Below are 13,805 nucleotides of genomic sequence, written 5' to 3'. Positions count from 1 at the left end.
AACAAAGGTAAGGAGGTTGCCATTTTCTACAGGGCATCCAAGATAGTGACGTATGAGATAAGTGCACATTCTCATTTCTAGTACTGGTATTCCTATGCACAGCTAAAACACTAATTAGCAAACTCAGATCAGATGCCGGCTTTTGTCACATGGCTTTACTTCCTTCGTGTTTGATTATTTATGAAATTTACAAATATCATAAAGTATAAATGAAAGATCAAGCCATAGTTGTGAAATGCCTTATCATCATCTAATGTAAAATTAGAAGATCTGATTCAGTGATAGGCTGGGAAAGGATTTTTTTTTTTACACTGCGTAATAAAATTCAGTTTTATGAAAGCAAGAGGTACCATTTTAGTTATCTAAATCCGCCAAATGATCAGTCTAAACTTTCCCCCTGTAACATACTGTAAAAAGGTAACAATGTAAAAAGACATGACTGAATAAGGCTATAATTTGCCTACCTCCTTTCTGAGTTGGAAATTGGAATTCAGTAAATCCTCTTAGGCATTAATTAGGAAACAAATTTTCTAACTCCAGAAGTCAAGGCTCCCCTCCTCCACCCCCATATCATGCTGTAGACAGTTACTCAGCAGCTGTAACCCCCAGTACGACACCTTCTTATGGAAACCACTGGAAACCAGCAGCAGCTTCCCCTGTGTGCTGGTCTCCTACAGTCACTGCACCATGCACTCTCTCCTCACGGAGTGCTCATGGCAGCCCTGTGGCACAGATGCGGTGGTTCTCAGATAAGGAAAGAGGAAGGGATTTGATAGAACTCTAAAACAAAGTTAGTCTGTGACAGAGTCTTGATTTCAACCGAATTTGCTTCCTTGGACTCCAATAAAAAGAATAAGCAATGTCTTAGCTTAAACATTTAACAAAGGCCCCGGGGGTGGGGGGGCGGTTAGGGGACAGGACATGCAGGAGAGTGCCTCTCAGCAACTTGAGCCTTTACATCTGGGCTCAGGAGATTTTTTTTTCCATCAGGTTGTGCACTAGCAGTAATCTGAGCCACATTTTTCAGTTTAGTTGGGAGCTTTTGCTGGCCCGCTCCGGTCTTTTGGTGTCTCTGCTAATTGTTATTAATGGACGCCTGTAACACACATGTTAATTACTGGAGTTTAGTTTGAGTGAAGAGTGTGTAATGAAGAATGGCATCTCTTGCATTTTGGAGCACAGGTTTTAAAGGGATGGCTTTATACCATCAGTTAGCGGGAATGTTCTTGGGAGTGAAGGAGAGAAGTGTGGGAACTAGGAGCAGAGGTATTGAAACCTTCAGGTTCGTTCGTATCTGTTGGTAAGCGAGGACTGATGCTGGTGATAGGAAAAAGTGGCACAAAGTGCCCCTTGTTTCCTCTCTAGAATGTTTGAAAAGTCTTGGATATACGCCACTGGCATTTGTGGGAACGCGCATGCCTCTCTTGGCTATTGCAGCAGTGTGTTGGTGGCTTGGGAGGACCTAGTGGATGCTTTCTCATTATCCCAACACCCTGATGCTCAGTTTATCTTAGACCGGAAGCCTCTGGAAAAGATTCAAACTAAGACAATAGAGGGAAAAAAGGAAACAAAGTAATTAGCTTACTGACCTTAAAGAGACTTAGGCAGCTTCCAAATGTGAGTTGTTTTAAATCTGCTAACTAAGATAAATATTCTGAACCTCTTCATGTTAGCAGAAATATTTAAATTTAAAAGGGGTGCTCACATAAACAATTCAGTTTTATAGTCAATATTTACAATTATTCCAACTATTTCATATTTTACCATTCAATGAAGATACAAAAGTAAGACATTTGCTTATAAATAGACACATGTAACTGCAAGAATATGCAAAGAAAATAAAAATTGATAATCTGAAGAAAAAGAACCCAAATCAGGCTGTGCTTGGATTTTGGAGTTATAAACCTGAGTAGTATTTTATGTCATTCCATCAACAGCAATTCTTTGTCTTATGGCCAAAGACTAATCACTAAGAAGTGTGGTAGTATTGTGTTCCCCAAAATATTGTGCACCCTAATAAACTTATCTGGGATCAGAGAACAGAACAGCCACTAGATACAGAGGCTAGAAAATGGTGGCACTCACACCTTTAATCCTAGCCTTCTGGAGGCATGGATCTCTGTGAGTTCAAGGCCACACTGGAAATAGCCAGGTATGGTGACTCATGCCTTTAATCCCAGGAAGTAATGACAGAAAGCAGAAAGGTATATAAGGCATGAAAACCAGGAACTAGGCTTTTAGGCTTTTGAGCAACAGTTCAGCTGAGATCCATTTGGATGAGGACTCAAAGGCTTCCCAGTCTGAGGAAACAGGATCAGCTGAGGAATTGGCGAGGTGAGGTGGCTGTGACTTGTTCTGCTTTTCTGATCTTCCAGCATTCACCCTAATACCCACCCCGGATTTGTTTTTATTAATAAGACCTTCTAAGATTCATGCTACAAAGAAGATAACATTGTGGACAGGTGTATCCTTAAAAGAGACAAAAGAGAGAAGTGAGGGGATTGGGAGAGAATACTAGCTGAAAAATGACTGCTTACATTGGACTCTAAATATTTAAAAGGCTTAGACTCACAACTTCGACAGGTGATGCCTCAATTAATGCTTTCTTTGTTATCTTGCCTAATGCTGAGAAATAGCTTTGATAAAAGCATCAATAACCATCATAAACAAATTAAGAACTCCACACAGCCAATAGTCACAAACATGACCTCAAGCTTGTAGGTGATAAAGTGAAATCTCTGCCTTCTTAAGTTGTAAGTACAATGATTAGAAAATCTTCAAGTGTGTGTGTGTGTGTGTGTGTGTGTGTGTGTGTGTGTGTGTGTGTGTGTTTGGTACAAGTGTCTATGGTGTGTGCATATGAGTATGCAGGTGTATGCATTTATGTCTGTGCATGCTGAGGCCAGAGCTACTTGGGCCTGTGACCACAGCATTGGAAGGCAGAGACAGGCCCATCCTGTTCTCCACCTTATTTTCTTGAGACAGGGTCTCTCACTGAGCCAGTGGCACGCTGTTTTGGCTACTCTAGCTGGCCAGAAAATTGTTAGGATCTGCCTGGCTCTGCCTTCTAGAGCCAGGGTCATAGGCCTGAGTAGCCATGTCCAGCTTCTATGTGGGTGCTGGCAATTTCAACTCACCTCTCCACACTTGCATGGCAAGTGTTCGTATATTGAGCCATTTTTCCAGCCCCTGCTTAGAAAACATTTGAAAAATAAAAAAAGTATTTGTTATTCCATCAACTCCAAACATCCGTTTTTATTGGTGTTGCCTTTCAGAATTTGTCCTTACTTACACCTGTGTGCCTTTGCAAATAATTTCAGTTTAACATGAGCAATTCTACTGGCCTTTTAATTTCATAGATAAACATTGGCTTGGGTTCCACATGCAACGATACATCGTTACAGTCTGACTTTCTTTCGAAAATTGTGCAGTTTAATCACTTCTCAGTTTTTGACACTGCCCATTCATATCCTCATAATGTCAGTGTCTTCTTATTTCTAGTCAACTCTAACAGGAAAACGAGTTCATCACCAGTACCTTTATGACTTAGGAGACCTCTAATGCATACAACACAGCAATGGTAACTATCCATAATATTAACAGAAGCACAAACATTCTGGGTTCATCATGACACTGGCTTGAGTAACAATTGAAAAAAGCCCCCCCACCCCCCCCACCTCCCCCCCACCCCTCATGGTGTGTTTCAGACACGTAGCAGGTTGCATCCCTTTCGTACTCACTGAAGCAGAGCGCTGTTCACGGCTTCACTCTTAAGCAAGACCTCCTTTCATGTTCTGGCTAGGGCATTGCTTCCTTTTATCAATTGGAACACTCTCTCCAGTGTAGAGTCCAACTTATGCTAACTGTTAGGAAGAGTGTTTCCCAATTTTATTTCAGTTTTTAAAATCCATTTATTTTTCAAGTATTCCTGTCTGTAAGTCTTTTCTCCTGACTTTTTCCTAGAGAAAGGGAATGCTATTTTTTTTCCACAGCATATTTATGTATGTAGAATCTAGACACATATTCTAATCATATGTTCTAATTTAGATTTCGTTACATAATTATAATGGTTATTGGGCTGGAGAGATGGCTCAGCTTTGTTAAAGGCTAGTCTCACAACCAAAAATATAATGGTTATATTACCCAGTTAATTCATTTAGAGATTGTTTTACTGTATACTGCAAAATATGAATTTAAGTTAGAATTTAAAAAAATTCTTTATTATGTAGTGTGTGTGTGTGTGTGTGTGTGTGTGTGTGTGCAGGAGCACACCTGTCATGGCAGGCTTGTGGTCAGAAGACAGTTTCTGGGAGTTGGTTCTTTCTTGCTGAGTTGTGGTTCCGTGTTCTAGGTCAGCAAGCTTTCCTGAAAGCTCCCTTACCTTCTGAGCCTTCTCACAAGTCCAAAGTTAGATATTTTTAAAGTAAAGATTCTTGTTTAATCTTGTCTCAAAATACTCATTTGGAGTATGTCCATTTTATTCCATAGTTATTTAAACAACCTCACTCCTGTCTGCTCACTTAGTGGTAGGTGTGATGTCCTTCAGTTTTCTTTGTTGGTTTTCGTTGGTCTAATTGCCTTTACTGTTTTAAAAGTAAATTTAAGAATAACATCGCCATTTCCTAAAATATAGCACGAAGTTCCTGAGTACATATATTTAATAATTTAAATATATTAAATCAATAAAGTGACTTCAGAATACACATATTTTAATACTTTGTTTTCCTCTTCATTAAAAATAGTTTATGCCTTTTCATTGGAAGTCCTGCTTAACATAATTTCATGATAAACCTGGAATGCTCATACTATTGCTAGGATTATAAACGGTTTCTTCTTCAGCATTCCTTAATCTGGCTTGTGTTTGTCTCTTTTGGACAGCTGTGGACGCCATCTGGGATCAGCCACAAAACATGAATTGTGTAATTTGAGTAAATCTGGATACCAGTTAAATGCTCTGATATTTGCATTTATTCCACAAAATAAAGATGGATGGTAAAAATCCATGCTAATAATTTAAACCAGGTTTTAGAGGATTGGAAGCAAAAAGGGAGACCCTGTACTCCGGGCGTAGAGCTTACACCAGCAGTCTGGGGCACATGGCTACTTTTGGGTTAAGTGAGGCACCACATGAGCACTAGAAGGGTCTTAACCATGTGGGATGCACTTGACCCATGGCAGATGTCCCATGTGAGGTTACCCCTCCTGCAAGCCTTGAGACCCGTGTTCTGTACCCCAAATGTTTCAGTGAGTGAAGCTGAGCCAGACATCTTTCCCAGCAGCCTCAACCTTTGATGAACAGGCAACTCATAGCTGTCTTTAAACTTGCCCCCCCCCCCCCCCCCCCCCCCCCCCCCCCCCCCCCCCCCGGGTATGTTTAGATGCAGAGTGTGTGAAAGTCTTGAGGGACTAAGGACTTGGCCTCAGGCACTTCTGTAGTTGTGCTGGTCCAGAGCAAGTTTCTCCACGCACTGCTCCTTGCTAATGCAGGGTGCTTCAGGCCCCTGATCCGTGCGCTTATCCTGGTCCTTGTGGGGTTGAAAATGACAGCTGGCCTGAGCTGATTGGGCTACTGGGCGGCATAATGTGGAAACAGGAGAATCCGAGGCTGAGAACCTGCTCTAGAAGATGGTGGCAAGACAGACTCGGGCATTGACCAGGGTTCAAAGCCTCATTGTCTAAACCCGTTGCTCCATAGGACTTCACTTACAAAACAAATCGGAAGAAAAAAGTGATTTCAGAATAATGGCTGTGAAGTATTAAACGCTAGGGCAGGGCTCTGTGGAGAGCTAGGCTGTGCACAAATGCGCCGGCCATAAATCCAGGCAGCTGCCTAGACACACCCAGATATTTCTGAGCCTTATAATCAAGACTTCCTTGAAATCATTTGTTTGCTTGTGCTTTTTTCCTGCCTGCTGAACCATCCTCAAGGTTGTGGTTCCTGTTGCTGGAATTGATGCGAGTGTTTGGAGAAAAATCACATGCAGGTTATCTCCTCACCTGTCATGTGCTAACTCATCCCTTGTGTTTTCAAAAATAAAATGTTTGCAAATATGGTTCTGGGTCACTAATTACATTTTTTCTTGAAAACACCATCGGAAGGCTGCATACGTTGGTTTGATTGTTATGGAAACAACCAAGACTGAAATTTAGCCTCTTCTCTCAACATGTGGAAATCTCAACAACAGTGGATTCTTTTGTAAAGACTTGGAAATACATAGCTTTTATTCTTAACTAGTGATTCATTTTTTTCTTAATAATTTTCCTTTTCATTTAGCTTGAACTGGTTTGTATATTTATTTGAAGGCTTTAAATATTAAAGAATAGTTTAACATAGCAATTTATTATTACTTTTTCTTTTAAAAAATCTTAGTTTTGAGAATTTCATGCATGAATATAATGTGTTTTGGTCAAAGCTGTCCCCACTTCTATCCCTCCAACTTCTTTTATACTCCCTACCACTTTTCCTTCCAGCTTCGTGTACTCCTTAAACCCACCAGGCCCATTTAGTACTGCCAGTAGGTACATGGATGTAGGGCCAGCCCTTGGAACATGAACAACCCATGTTCATAGGCCCCATGCAAGCTCTTCTGACTTCCCACATCCAGCAGCGACTAATTGCCAGTAACTGCTCAGCTAGAGGTGGGACTTTGTGAACCCTTCCCCATTCATGCTGGGATTTTGACTGGCTTGATATCGTGCTGGTCTTAGGAATACAGTCCTAGCCAGTGTGAGGATGAAAGGCTCCCGTTGTGGCTGCAGAACCCTCTTTCTCAGCAGTCCTCTGCTAACTCTGGCTCTTACCATCTCTCCACCTCTTCTTTCACGATGATCTCTGTCCTCCGAGGGAAGGGGTGTGATTAGATGTTCTTGTATGGCTAGATACTCCACAGCCGCTTATTCTCTCTGCCCCAGGACCTGCTGTGAGTGAGTCTCCTAACAGAGCAATTAAAGCTTTAAAATGAATTTCAGTCATTGTTTTTTTTTTTTTTAAATTTGTCCTCAGTGAAATTTTATGTATCCAAAGAAACTATTGACAGGAAAGAGACAACCTTTGTGGAGAACACGATATCCTATATGGGACAGCCGATTCGAAGATAGGGTCAGCACGAGCTCCTGAAACTCAACAACAAAACAAACAGCTTTCAAATATTTGCAAAGTACCCGAGGAAACATAAAAAAAAAAAAAGGTGCGAGTGTCCAATAAGTATATAAAAAGATCCTCAACATCTAATCACGGGGGGATCAGCTACAGTGAGACACCCCCCCCCCCCACATTAGAATGGCTGATATGCAGAACAACAACAAACATGAAAAGCAAGAAATGGCAGATTGATTTGGAGAATCTAGAAACTTCGTGCACAACTGATAGAAAAGTAAAACTTGATAGCATTGAGCAAAACAGTATGGTGCTTCTAAAAACGAGTAAAAATAGAATTACCACGTGACTCAGCGGTTCCACCTCTTTTTTATGAAATTCCCCATCTTTTTCTTTTTTTCTGTTTTTTTGTTTTTTGTTTTTGTTTATTTTTAGGACAGGATCTCTCTATGTAACAGTCCTGCCTGGCTGTCCTGGAACTTGCTTTGTAGGCCAGGCTGGCAGTGAACTCATGGAGGTCTGCCTGCCTCTGTGTCCCAAGTGCTGGGATTAAAGGCGTGCACCACCACTGCCTGGCTTTCTCTCTCTCTCTCTCTCTCTCTCTCTCTCTCTCTCTCTCTCTCTCTCTCCCTCTCCCTCTCCCTCTCCCCCTCCCTCCCTCCATTCCTTCCTTTCTTCTAGCTCTGAGACGGGGCCTTGGACCTTGCTCTGTAGTCCAGGCTATCCTCAAACTTGAGCTCCTGTGCTTCAGCCCCCTTCTAGGGCTCTGCCCCCAAATAATCAAGATCATAACCTTGCCACGTGTGCCCACACATGCTTGTCATCTCAGTATTTAATTCTGAGAATTTCAATGTAATTTGATTATAGTCACCCTCATTGCTTCCCCTAACTACTCACCTAGCTTCCCATCCCCTATATCCCCTAACACTATGTCGTCTTCCTCTCCTCCTCCTCCTCCTTCCTCATTTTTAACTCACTGAGTTCTACTTGTGCTGTCTATATAAATGTGGGGCCATTTACAGGCCTATGGTTGACCTCCCAGAAGCCATCAGCTGTCAGTGCCTCCTCAGTTCAGGGTAGAGGCTTGTGATCCCCTCCCAGATCCATGCTAGAATGGTGAATGGCTTGCTCTTGTGTGGGCGGCCACAGTTGCTTTGAGTTCATGAGTGCAGAGGTCCTGTAATGTTGAGAACACTCTGTTAAATTCTGGTCCTCCCTGGTCTCTGGCTCTTGCATCCTCTCTGCCCTCTCTTCCACATTGGTTCCTCAGCTTTGTGTGTGTGTGTGTGTGTGTGTGTGTGTGTGTGTGTGTGTGTGTGTGTTATAGATAGTCCATTTGTGGGTGAGCACTCCACTGACATTCTCTGCTGTTAGACCAGTAGTGAGTCCCTGCACTAACTAACCACAGTCCACTGCACAAGGAACCTTCCCCGATGAGGTCCGAGGTCTGTGTTAATCTATACATAAAAAGATACAAATTTAGAGTTTGACACTATGTCTGTCCATTTAGCAGAATAAGAGCGGACCTTAAATCCGACCAGCAAGTGTTTGGTGAATCCCAGAAAGCTCATGCCACTATTGTACCTGTGGGCATGTGGGCATGACGCCATGTTGGTTATTATTGAAGTTCATAGGGTTAATAGATGGCTAAGCATGTTTGACTAATCCCTATGGAAACCTATTTTTGCTACATGCACATACTCATGCACACCCTGTCACTCTCTCTCTCTCTCTCTCTGTCTCTCACACACACACACTAACACAACACACACACTCATACATACATGCTCTTACACACACTCATACACACACACTAACACGACACACATACTCATACACACATACTCATACATACACAGTCACTCATGTACACACACACTAACACGACACACATACTCATACACACATACTCATACATACACAGTCACTCATGTACACACACACTAACACGACACACATACTCATACACACATACTCATACATACACAGTCACTCATGTACACACGCACTAACAACACACACACTCATACACACATACTCATACATACACACTCATACAAAGGGTTTCAAAATTTAATTCTAAAATTTAAGAAAGATTTCTATATAAAAATATAGTCATTTAAATTGTGTTTTTGGAAATGACTTTTTAAAATTTTCTTTCCTTTCATAGTACCTTGATCATATTAGAAACGTTGTTTAATTAAACCTTATTAAATAGGTGAGTTTAAAATACCTTACATTTCGCTATCTCTCCTTATTAACACACAGAAATAGTCAATGCCAAAAGTCTAATTTTATGTTTAGAAATACATACAAAACTGAAAGTCTGAATTTTGTTGCTGTTAAAAATCCCATGGCTGTCTGTGCAAAGGTATTTGCTGATGCCCTGGCCAGAATCCAGTCTAAGCGATAACAACCTGCTCCACATACTTAATCTTCCAGGTCCGTTATGAAGGCATTCTTCTTTTCTTCCTGTTCTAAAGCACTGTGTAACATTGCTGAATTCATTAAACAATTTTTTTTTCTGCATCCTGTCCAGCAGCACAGAACAAATGAGCTGGACCAATTCTGTTCACAGTACACACTCTGCAGTTTTGTTGAATGCATGTACTGAAGGTTATCACACAACTCATTTGTTCAGTGGATACTCTTTTTGGATAGTGGAACAGAATGCTATTTAGTCAAAGTTAGATAACCTGCTTCTCATGAATTCATCTCTTGACTCCAGTTTTAGAAAATGTACCAAATGTATCATCACTCAATGGCCAAAACAGTCGTTAAGGGCTGATCAGTGGTCCTTACAGGGGCCTCTTCTAATGTGAGGAGGAATGCACTCAACTCAATGAGTTCTGAAATGGACTTGGCACTCGCTCAGCTCAGGCTCACCTGTCAGTCCTGCTCTTGGCAATTTGATGCAGACCACTTTCAAATGGTTCAGGACAGGGATGGGGGAACCTGGAAAGAGAATGCTGTAGTTCAACTGAGTATAGTTATTAATGTGATTTCTGTCGCATCTCCCGACAGGAAGCATGATTTCTTTTTATTCAGAAAAAAAAACAACCCAACTTGAATGTTTTGAATGTGTATATGTATCCCGGCCTTTTTGCACATTAAATCATTTAGAATTGATTTGTCTTAAATTGAGAACACAGTTTTTGGAAAGTGGATCAAGTTCAGTTTAGGCTGAGAGGAAATTTGAGGCGGCTGTGTCTGGAGGCCTAGCACTCTGCTGTCCGTCTGTCACTCTGTTAACCTGGCAGTCTCTTCAGGTTACCACTCACACCAGGTCCCTTCCCGGGGGTCTCCCCTGAAAGCTCCACCAGAGCTCTAGGGTCTCTCTGCCTTTCTCAGACACGGAGAACATTTTCTGCCTTTCTGTGTATTATTCCCTTGGCCCTTTGCAGATGCTAGTTCAGACTTCTTTTAAGATACCGGTTATTATTGCACATTGCGATAGAATCTGGCTTCTAACTCGCCCGGCCCTGTGTGGTGCATATTGCTTTGATTCTCCTATAATGCTTGGATGCTATTCGTCACTTTCCGCGTCTTATTGCAACTATCAGCATAATGTTGAGAGAAAAGAGCCCAAGATGCGATTGCAGCCGTGAAATCAAGCAGACCCCCAGAAGGCAGCAGCGAGGAAGAGCTTGTCATTATCAGGAAAGTGCTCTGAGCAAAGTAGAAAGCCTCCAAGGGCCAGCAATCTGTGTGTGGAAAGGAAAAAGGAAGCGAGGAGCTGGCCATCGGTCTTGCCAAATGAAGCAATGTAAGAAAATAGTACATTGTGAATTTCTTTCCATTATTTTCTCAAGTAGGTCCAGCAACTCAGATTAGGAGAACAATGCCTGAGATGCTGGAACAAAATCCAACGCCTTTGATAAAGCCCCAGGAAACAGGAAAGAGCAAAATTATTGAGAAGAGGCAAGTTCTTAGGGGTTAAGATTTTTTTTTAACCAAAAGGGGTCTTCAGAATTGTGACATGTATCTTACATGTTTATACATTCTACCAAAATGTTTTTTTTTAAAAAAAATTAATGAAGACACTATGGGAATAGGAAGAAGCAGAGTGCTAGGGAGGTCCCCAGGAATCCACAAAGATGACTCCACCATAGACTGCTGGCAATGGTCGAGAGGGTGCCTGAGTTGACCTACTCTGGTGATGGGATGGCTGAATACCCTAACTGTCATCATAGAACCCTCATCCAGTGACTAATGGAAGCAGATGCAGAGATCCACAACCAAGTCCCAGGCGGAGCTCCAGGAGTCCAATCAACGAGAGGAGGGATTATATGAGCAAGAGATATCGAGACCATGATTGGAAAAAGCACAGGGACAACTAGCCAAACTAGTGGAAACACATGAACTGTGAACCAATAGCTGAGAAGCCCCCATGGTACTGGACTAGGCTCTCTGGATGAGTGAGACAGTTGTTTAGCTTGAACTGTTTAGGGGGCCCCCAGGCAGTGAGACTGGGACCTGTCCTTAGTGCATGAGCTGACTTTTTGGAACCTAGTGCCTATGCTGAGACACTTTGCTCAGCCTTGGTGCAGGGAGGAGGGGCTTGGACCTGCCTCAACTGAATGTATCAGGCTCTGCTGACTTCCCAGGGGAGACCTTGCATTGGAGGAGGTGGGAATGGAGGGTGGATTGGGGAGAAGGCTGGGGGGGGGTGGGAGGAGGGAGGACAGGGGAATCCGTGGTTGATATGTAAAATGAATAGAAAATCTCTTAATAAAAAAATAAAAGGAAAAAATTAATTGTGTGGGAATTAAAATATTGGCTATACTAATCTTTTACTCAAAGGACAGAACATTGTGGTTATGTTGCATATGAGAAGTCTTCAGTTGATGAGTCTGTTATCATTGATCTTAGCTTAGCAAGGAGCCCCATGATGGACTTACGGTGAAAATGTCAAAGTTAGGCTCCCAGGCCTTGGTTTAACCTTTATTATTTTCTCTTTCTCCCTTCCTCTTGTCTTTCAATACCCTCCTAGCTCTTTAATTCTCTTGCGAGATGGTTGGTTATTTCATTTACGGTTTTGATTGGGTTGAATTTTCAGTGTAAACCATTATCAGTCTACAGAGTAAGGCAGAGGATGTCTCTGCATTCTGCTAAATACTCACTTTTAGTCTTCCATTGTCTTTATTACAGTCAAATTATTGAGATAACATTAAAGGACATTAGTGAAAAGGCAAAACATTCAAGAGACTGGATTTAAAGGAGAGCTACATGAGCAGACGAAGGTCAGGGGAAGGCCTCGGGGATGGTGAGAACCACACAAACTCATGCTAAGGCATGCTAACCAAGTTTGAATTTTGGAAGGAGACCGTGGGTTGTCTTTGAGAGTTCCCATGAAATTTTGTGACTAGTGTAGGACCACATTCAGGTGGGAGGAGGGGGACAAAGTTGTACCTGCTGAATATCATTGAAAGCTTGGCAGGAAACGAAGCCAACGTGAGTGAAAAGGAAGAGGAAATTACCAGTGACACACAGATGCAGGGCTCTGTTAAGTAAAGAGAAGGACTGGAATGGAAGCGAGGACTGTAAGGGAGGAGGGCTGGCTTTGCCAAAGAGTCGTATCGCTCAGTGTTTTAAAAGTTGGAAAGGATGCTTCCAGCTGGAGGAATATGGCAGCTTGGCAAGCCGTTCCCTCTCCTGAGCGTTTCTCATAAATGATAAAAGATTTATCTCGGCTGTCCAGAGTAGTTTGCAAAAATGTTTATTAATGAACTTAAAGCAGATTCTGATCTTGCTTGAAAACAGGTGTACATTTGACAGTCTCTGGGTAGCTAAATGAAGGCTAATCAGTCCTCTAGCTGGAATAGCACCTCTGACCCCGACTCTTAGAGAAAAACATGGATTCAGCCCCTTTTATTTTTTGCAGACTTGGAGGGGCTGCTTTTACAAGCGACATTCCTTATTCCTCTTTCCTTTTATGCTTATACAGTTCCACCCCACCATCGTCTTTGTATCCCTTTCTACGTTCTTGAATGACTTTAGTAGTATGCCATGCGGGAACATAGAAGATTGGCTTGACACGGCTGTTGACAGTTCATCTGTCAGGGTGTAACTGTCTGGCATGCCCAGTCACTGTTTTGCATTCCTTTGCAAAGTATGCCTTTGTTTAGTCTTGAGGGAATCGGCTTCCCTCATTTTTCCATACACTCAGAACATGGCTAATGGCCACTCTGCTTTGTATGGAATGCAGATGTTTGCATTTTCACACGGTTTAGCCAATCAGCTCGCCATTCCTTTTGAAAATTGCAAGGTGTCTAATCTATAGGGAAGGGGTCAAGATATTTTTCTTGTGCCATTTCTAAGAAAAATTACATAGATCATGGCAGAGAAATTGTGCTCCTTTCCAATTTATCTCATTTATTTTTCAAATTCTACAGTCTGCTTTCAAGCCATATGTAGCATGTTATAGAAGGCCTGGCTAATTAGCTATTATCCTTTGAAGTAGAAAATCCAATATGCTTCTGAACTAGACCATCTTTTATAAAAGCTAATTATTAAGAATCTTTCTAATTTTGTGTTGCTATTACACACTGTAATTTTGAGTGCATCCTAGATCTTCCTTACATAAAATAGAACACTTTTCATCTGCTCTAGGAATTTAAATGTTATGTATTTCTGCATGATACCTAGATGAACTTCAATACTACTACTCAAATACATGGATGATGTCTCATAAAGATGAATGGTATCT

General features: G+C 41.8%; 1 protein-coding gene across 2 annotated transcripts in view; it reads left to right on the top strand.

Annotated features, from left to right (window-relative positions):
* The window catches only part of Hmcn1 (hemicentin 1), a 442,580-nt gene that overhangs the window by 97,024 nt on the left and 331,751 nt on the right, over window positions 1-13,805 (top strand). The gene's annotated exons all lie outside the window — the stretch shown is intronic.

This window comes from Peromyscus californicus, unplaced genomic scaffold (assembly GCF_007827085.1).
Source record: "Peromyscus californicus insignis strain IS unplaced genomic scaffold, ASM782708v3 Scaffold_14__1_contigs__length_90479793_seg_2, whole genome shotgun sequence".
Classification (NCBI taxonomy): Eukaryota; Metazoa; Chordata; class Mammalia; order Rodentia; family Cricetidae; genus Peromyscus; species Peromyscus californicus.
Note: the sequence above shows the minus strand (reverse complement) of the source record. Positions and strands in the feature narration are given on the sequence as shown.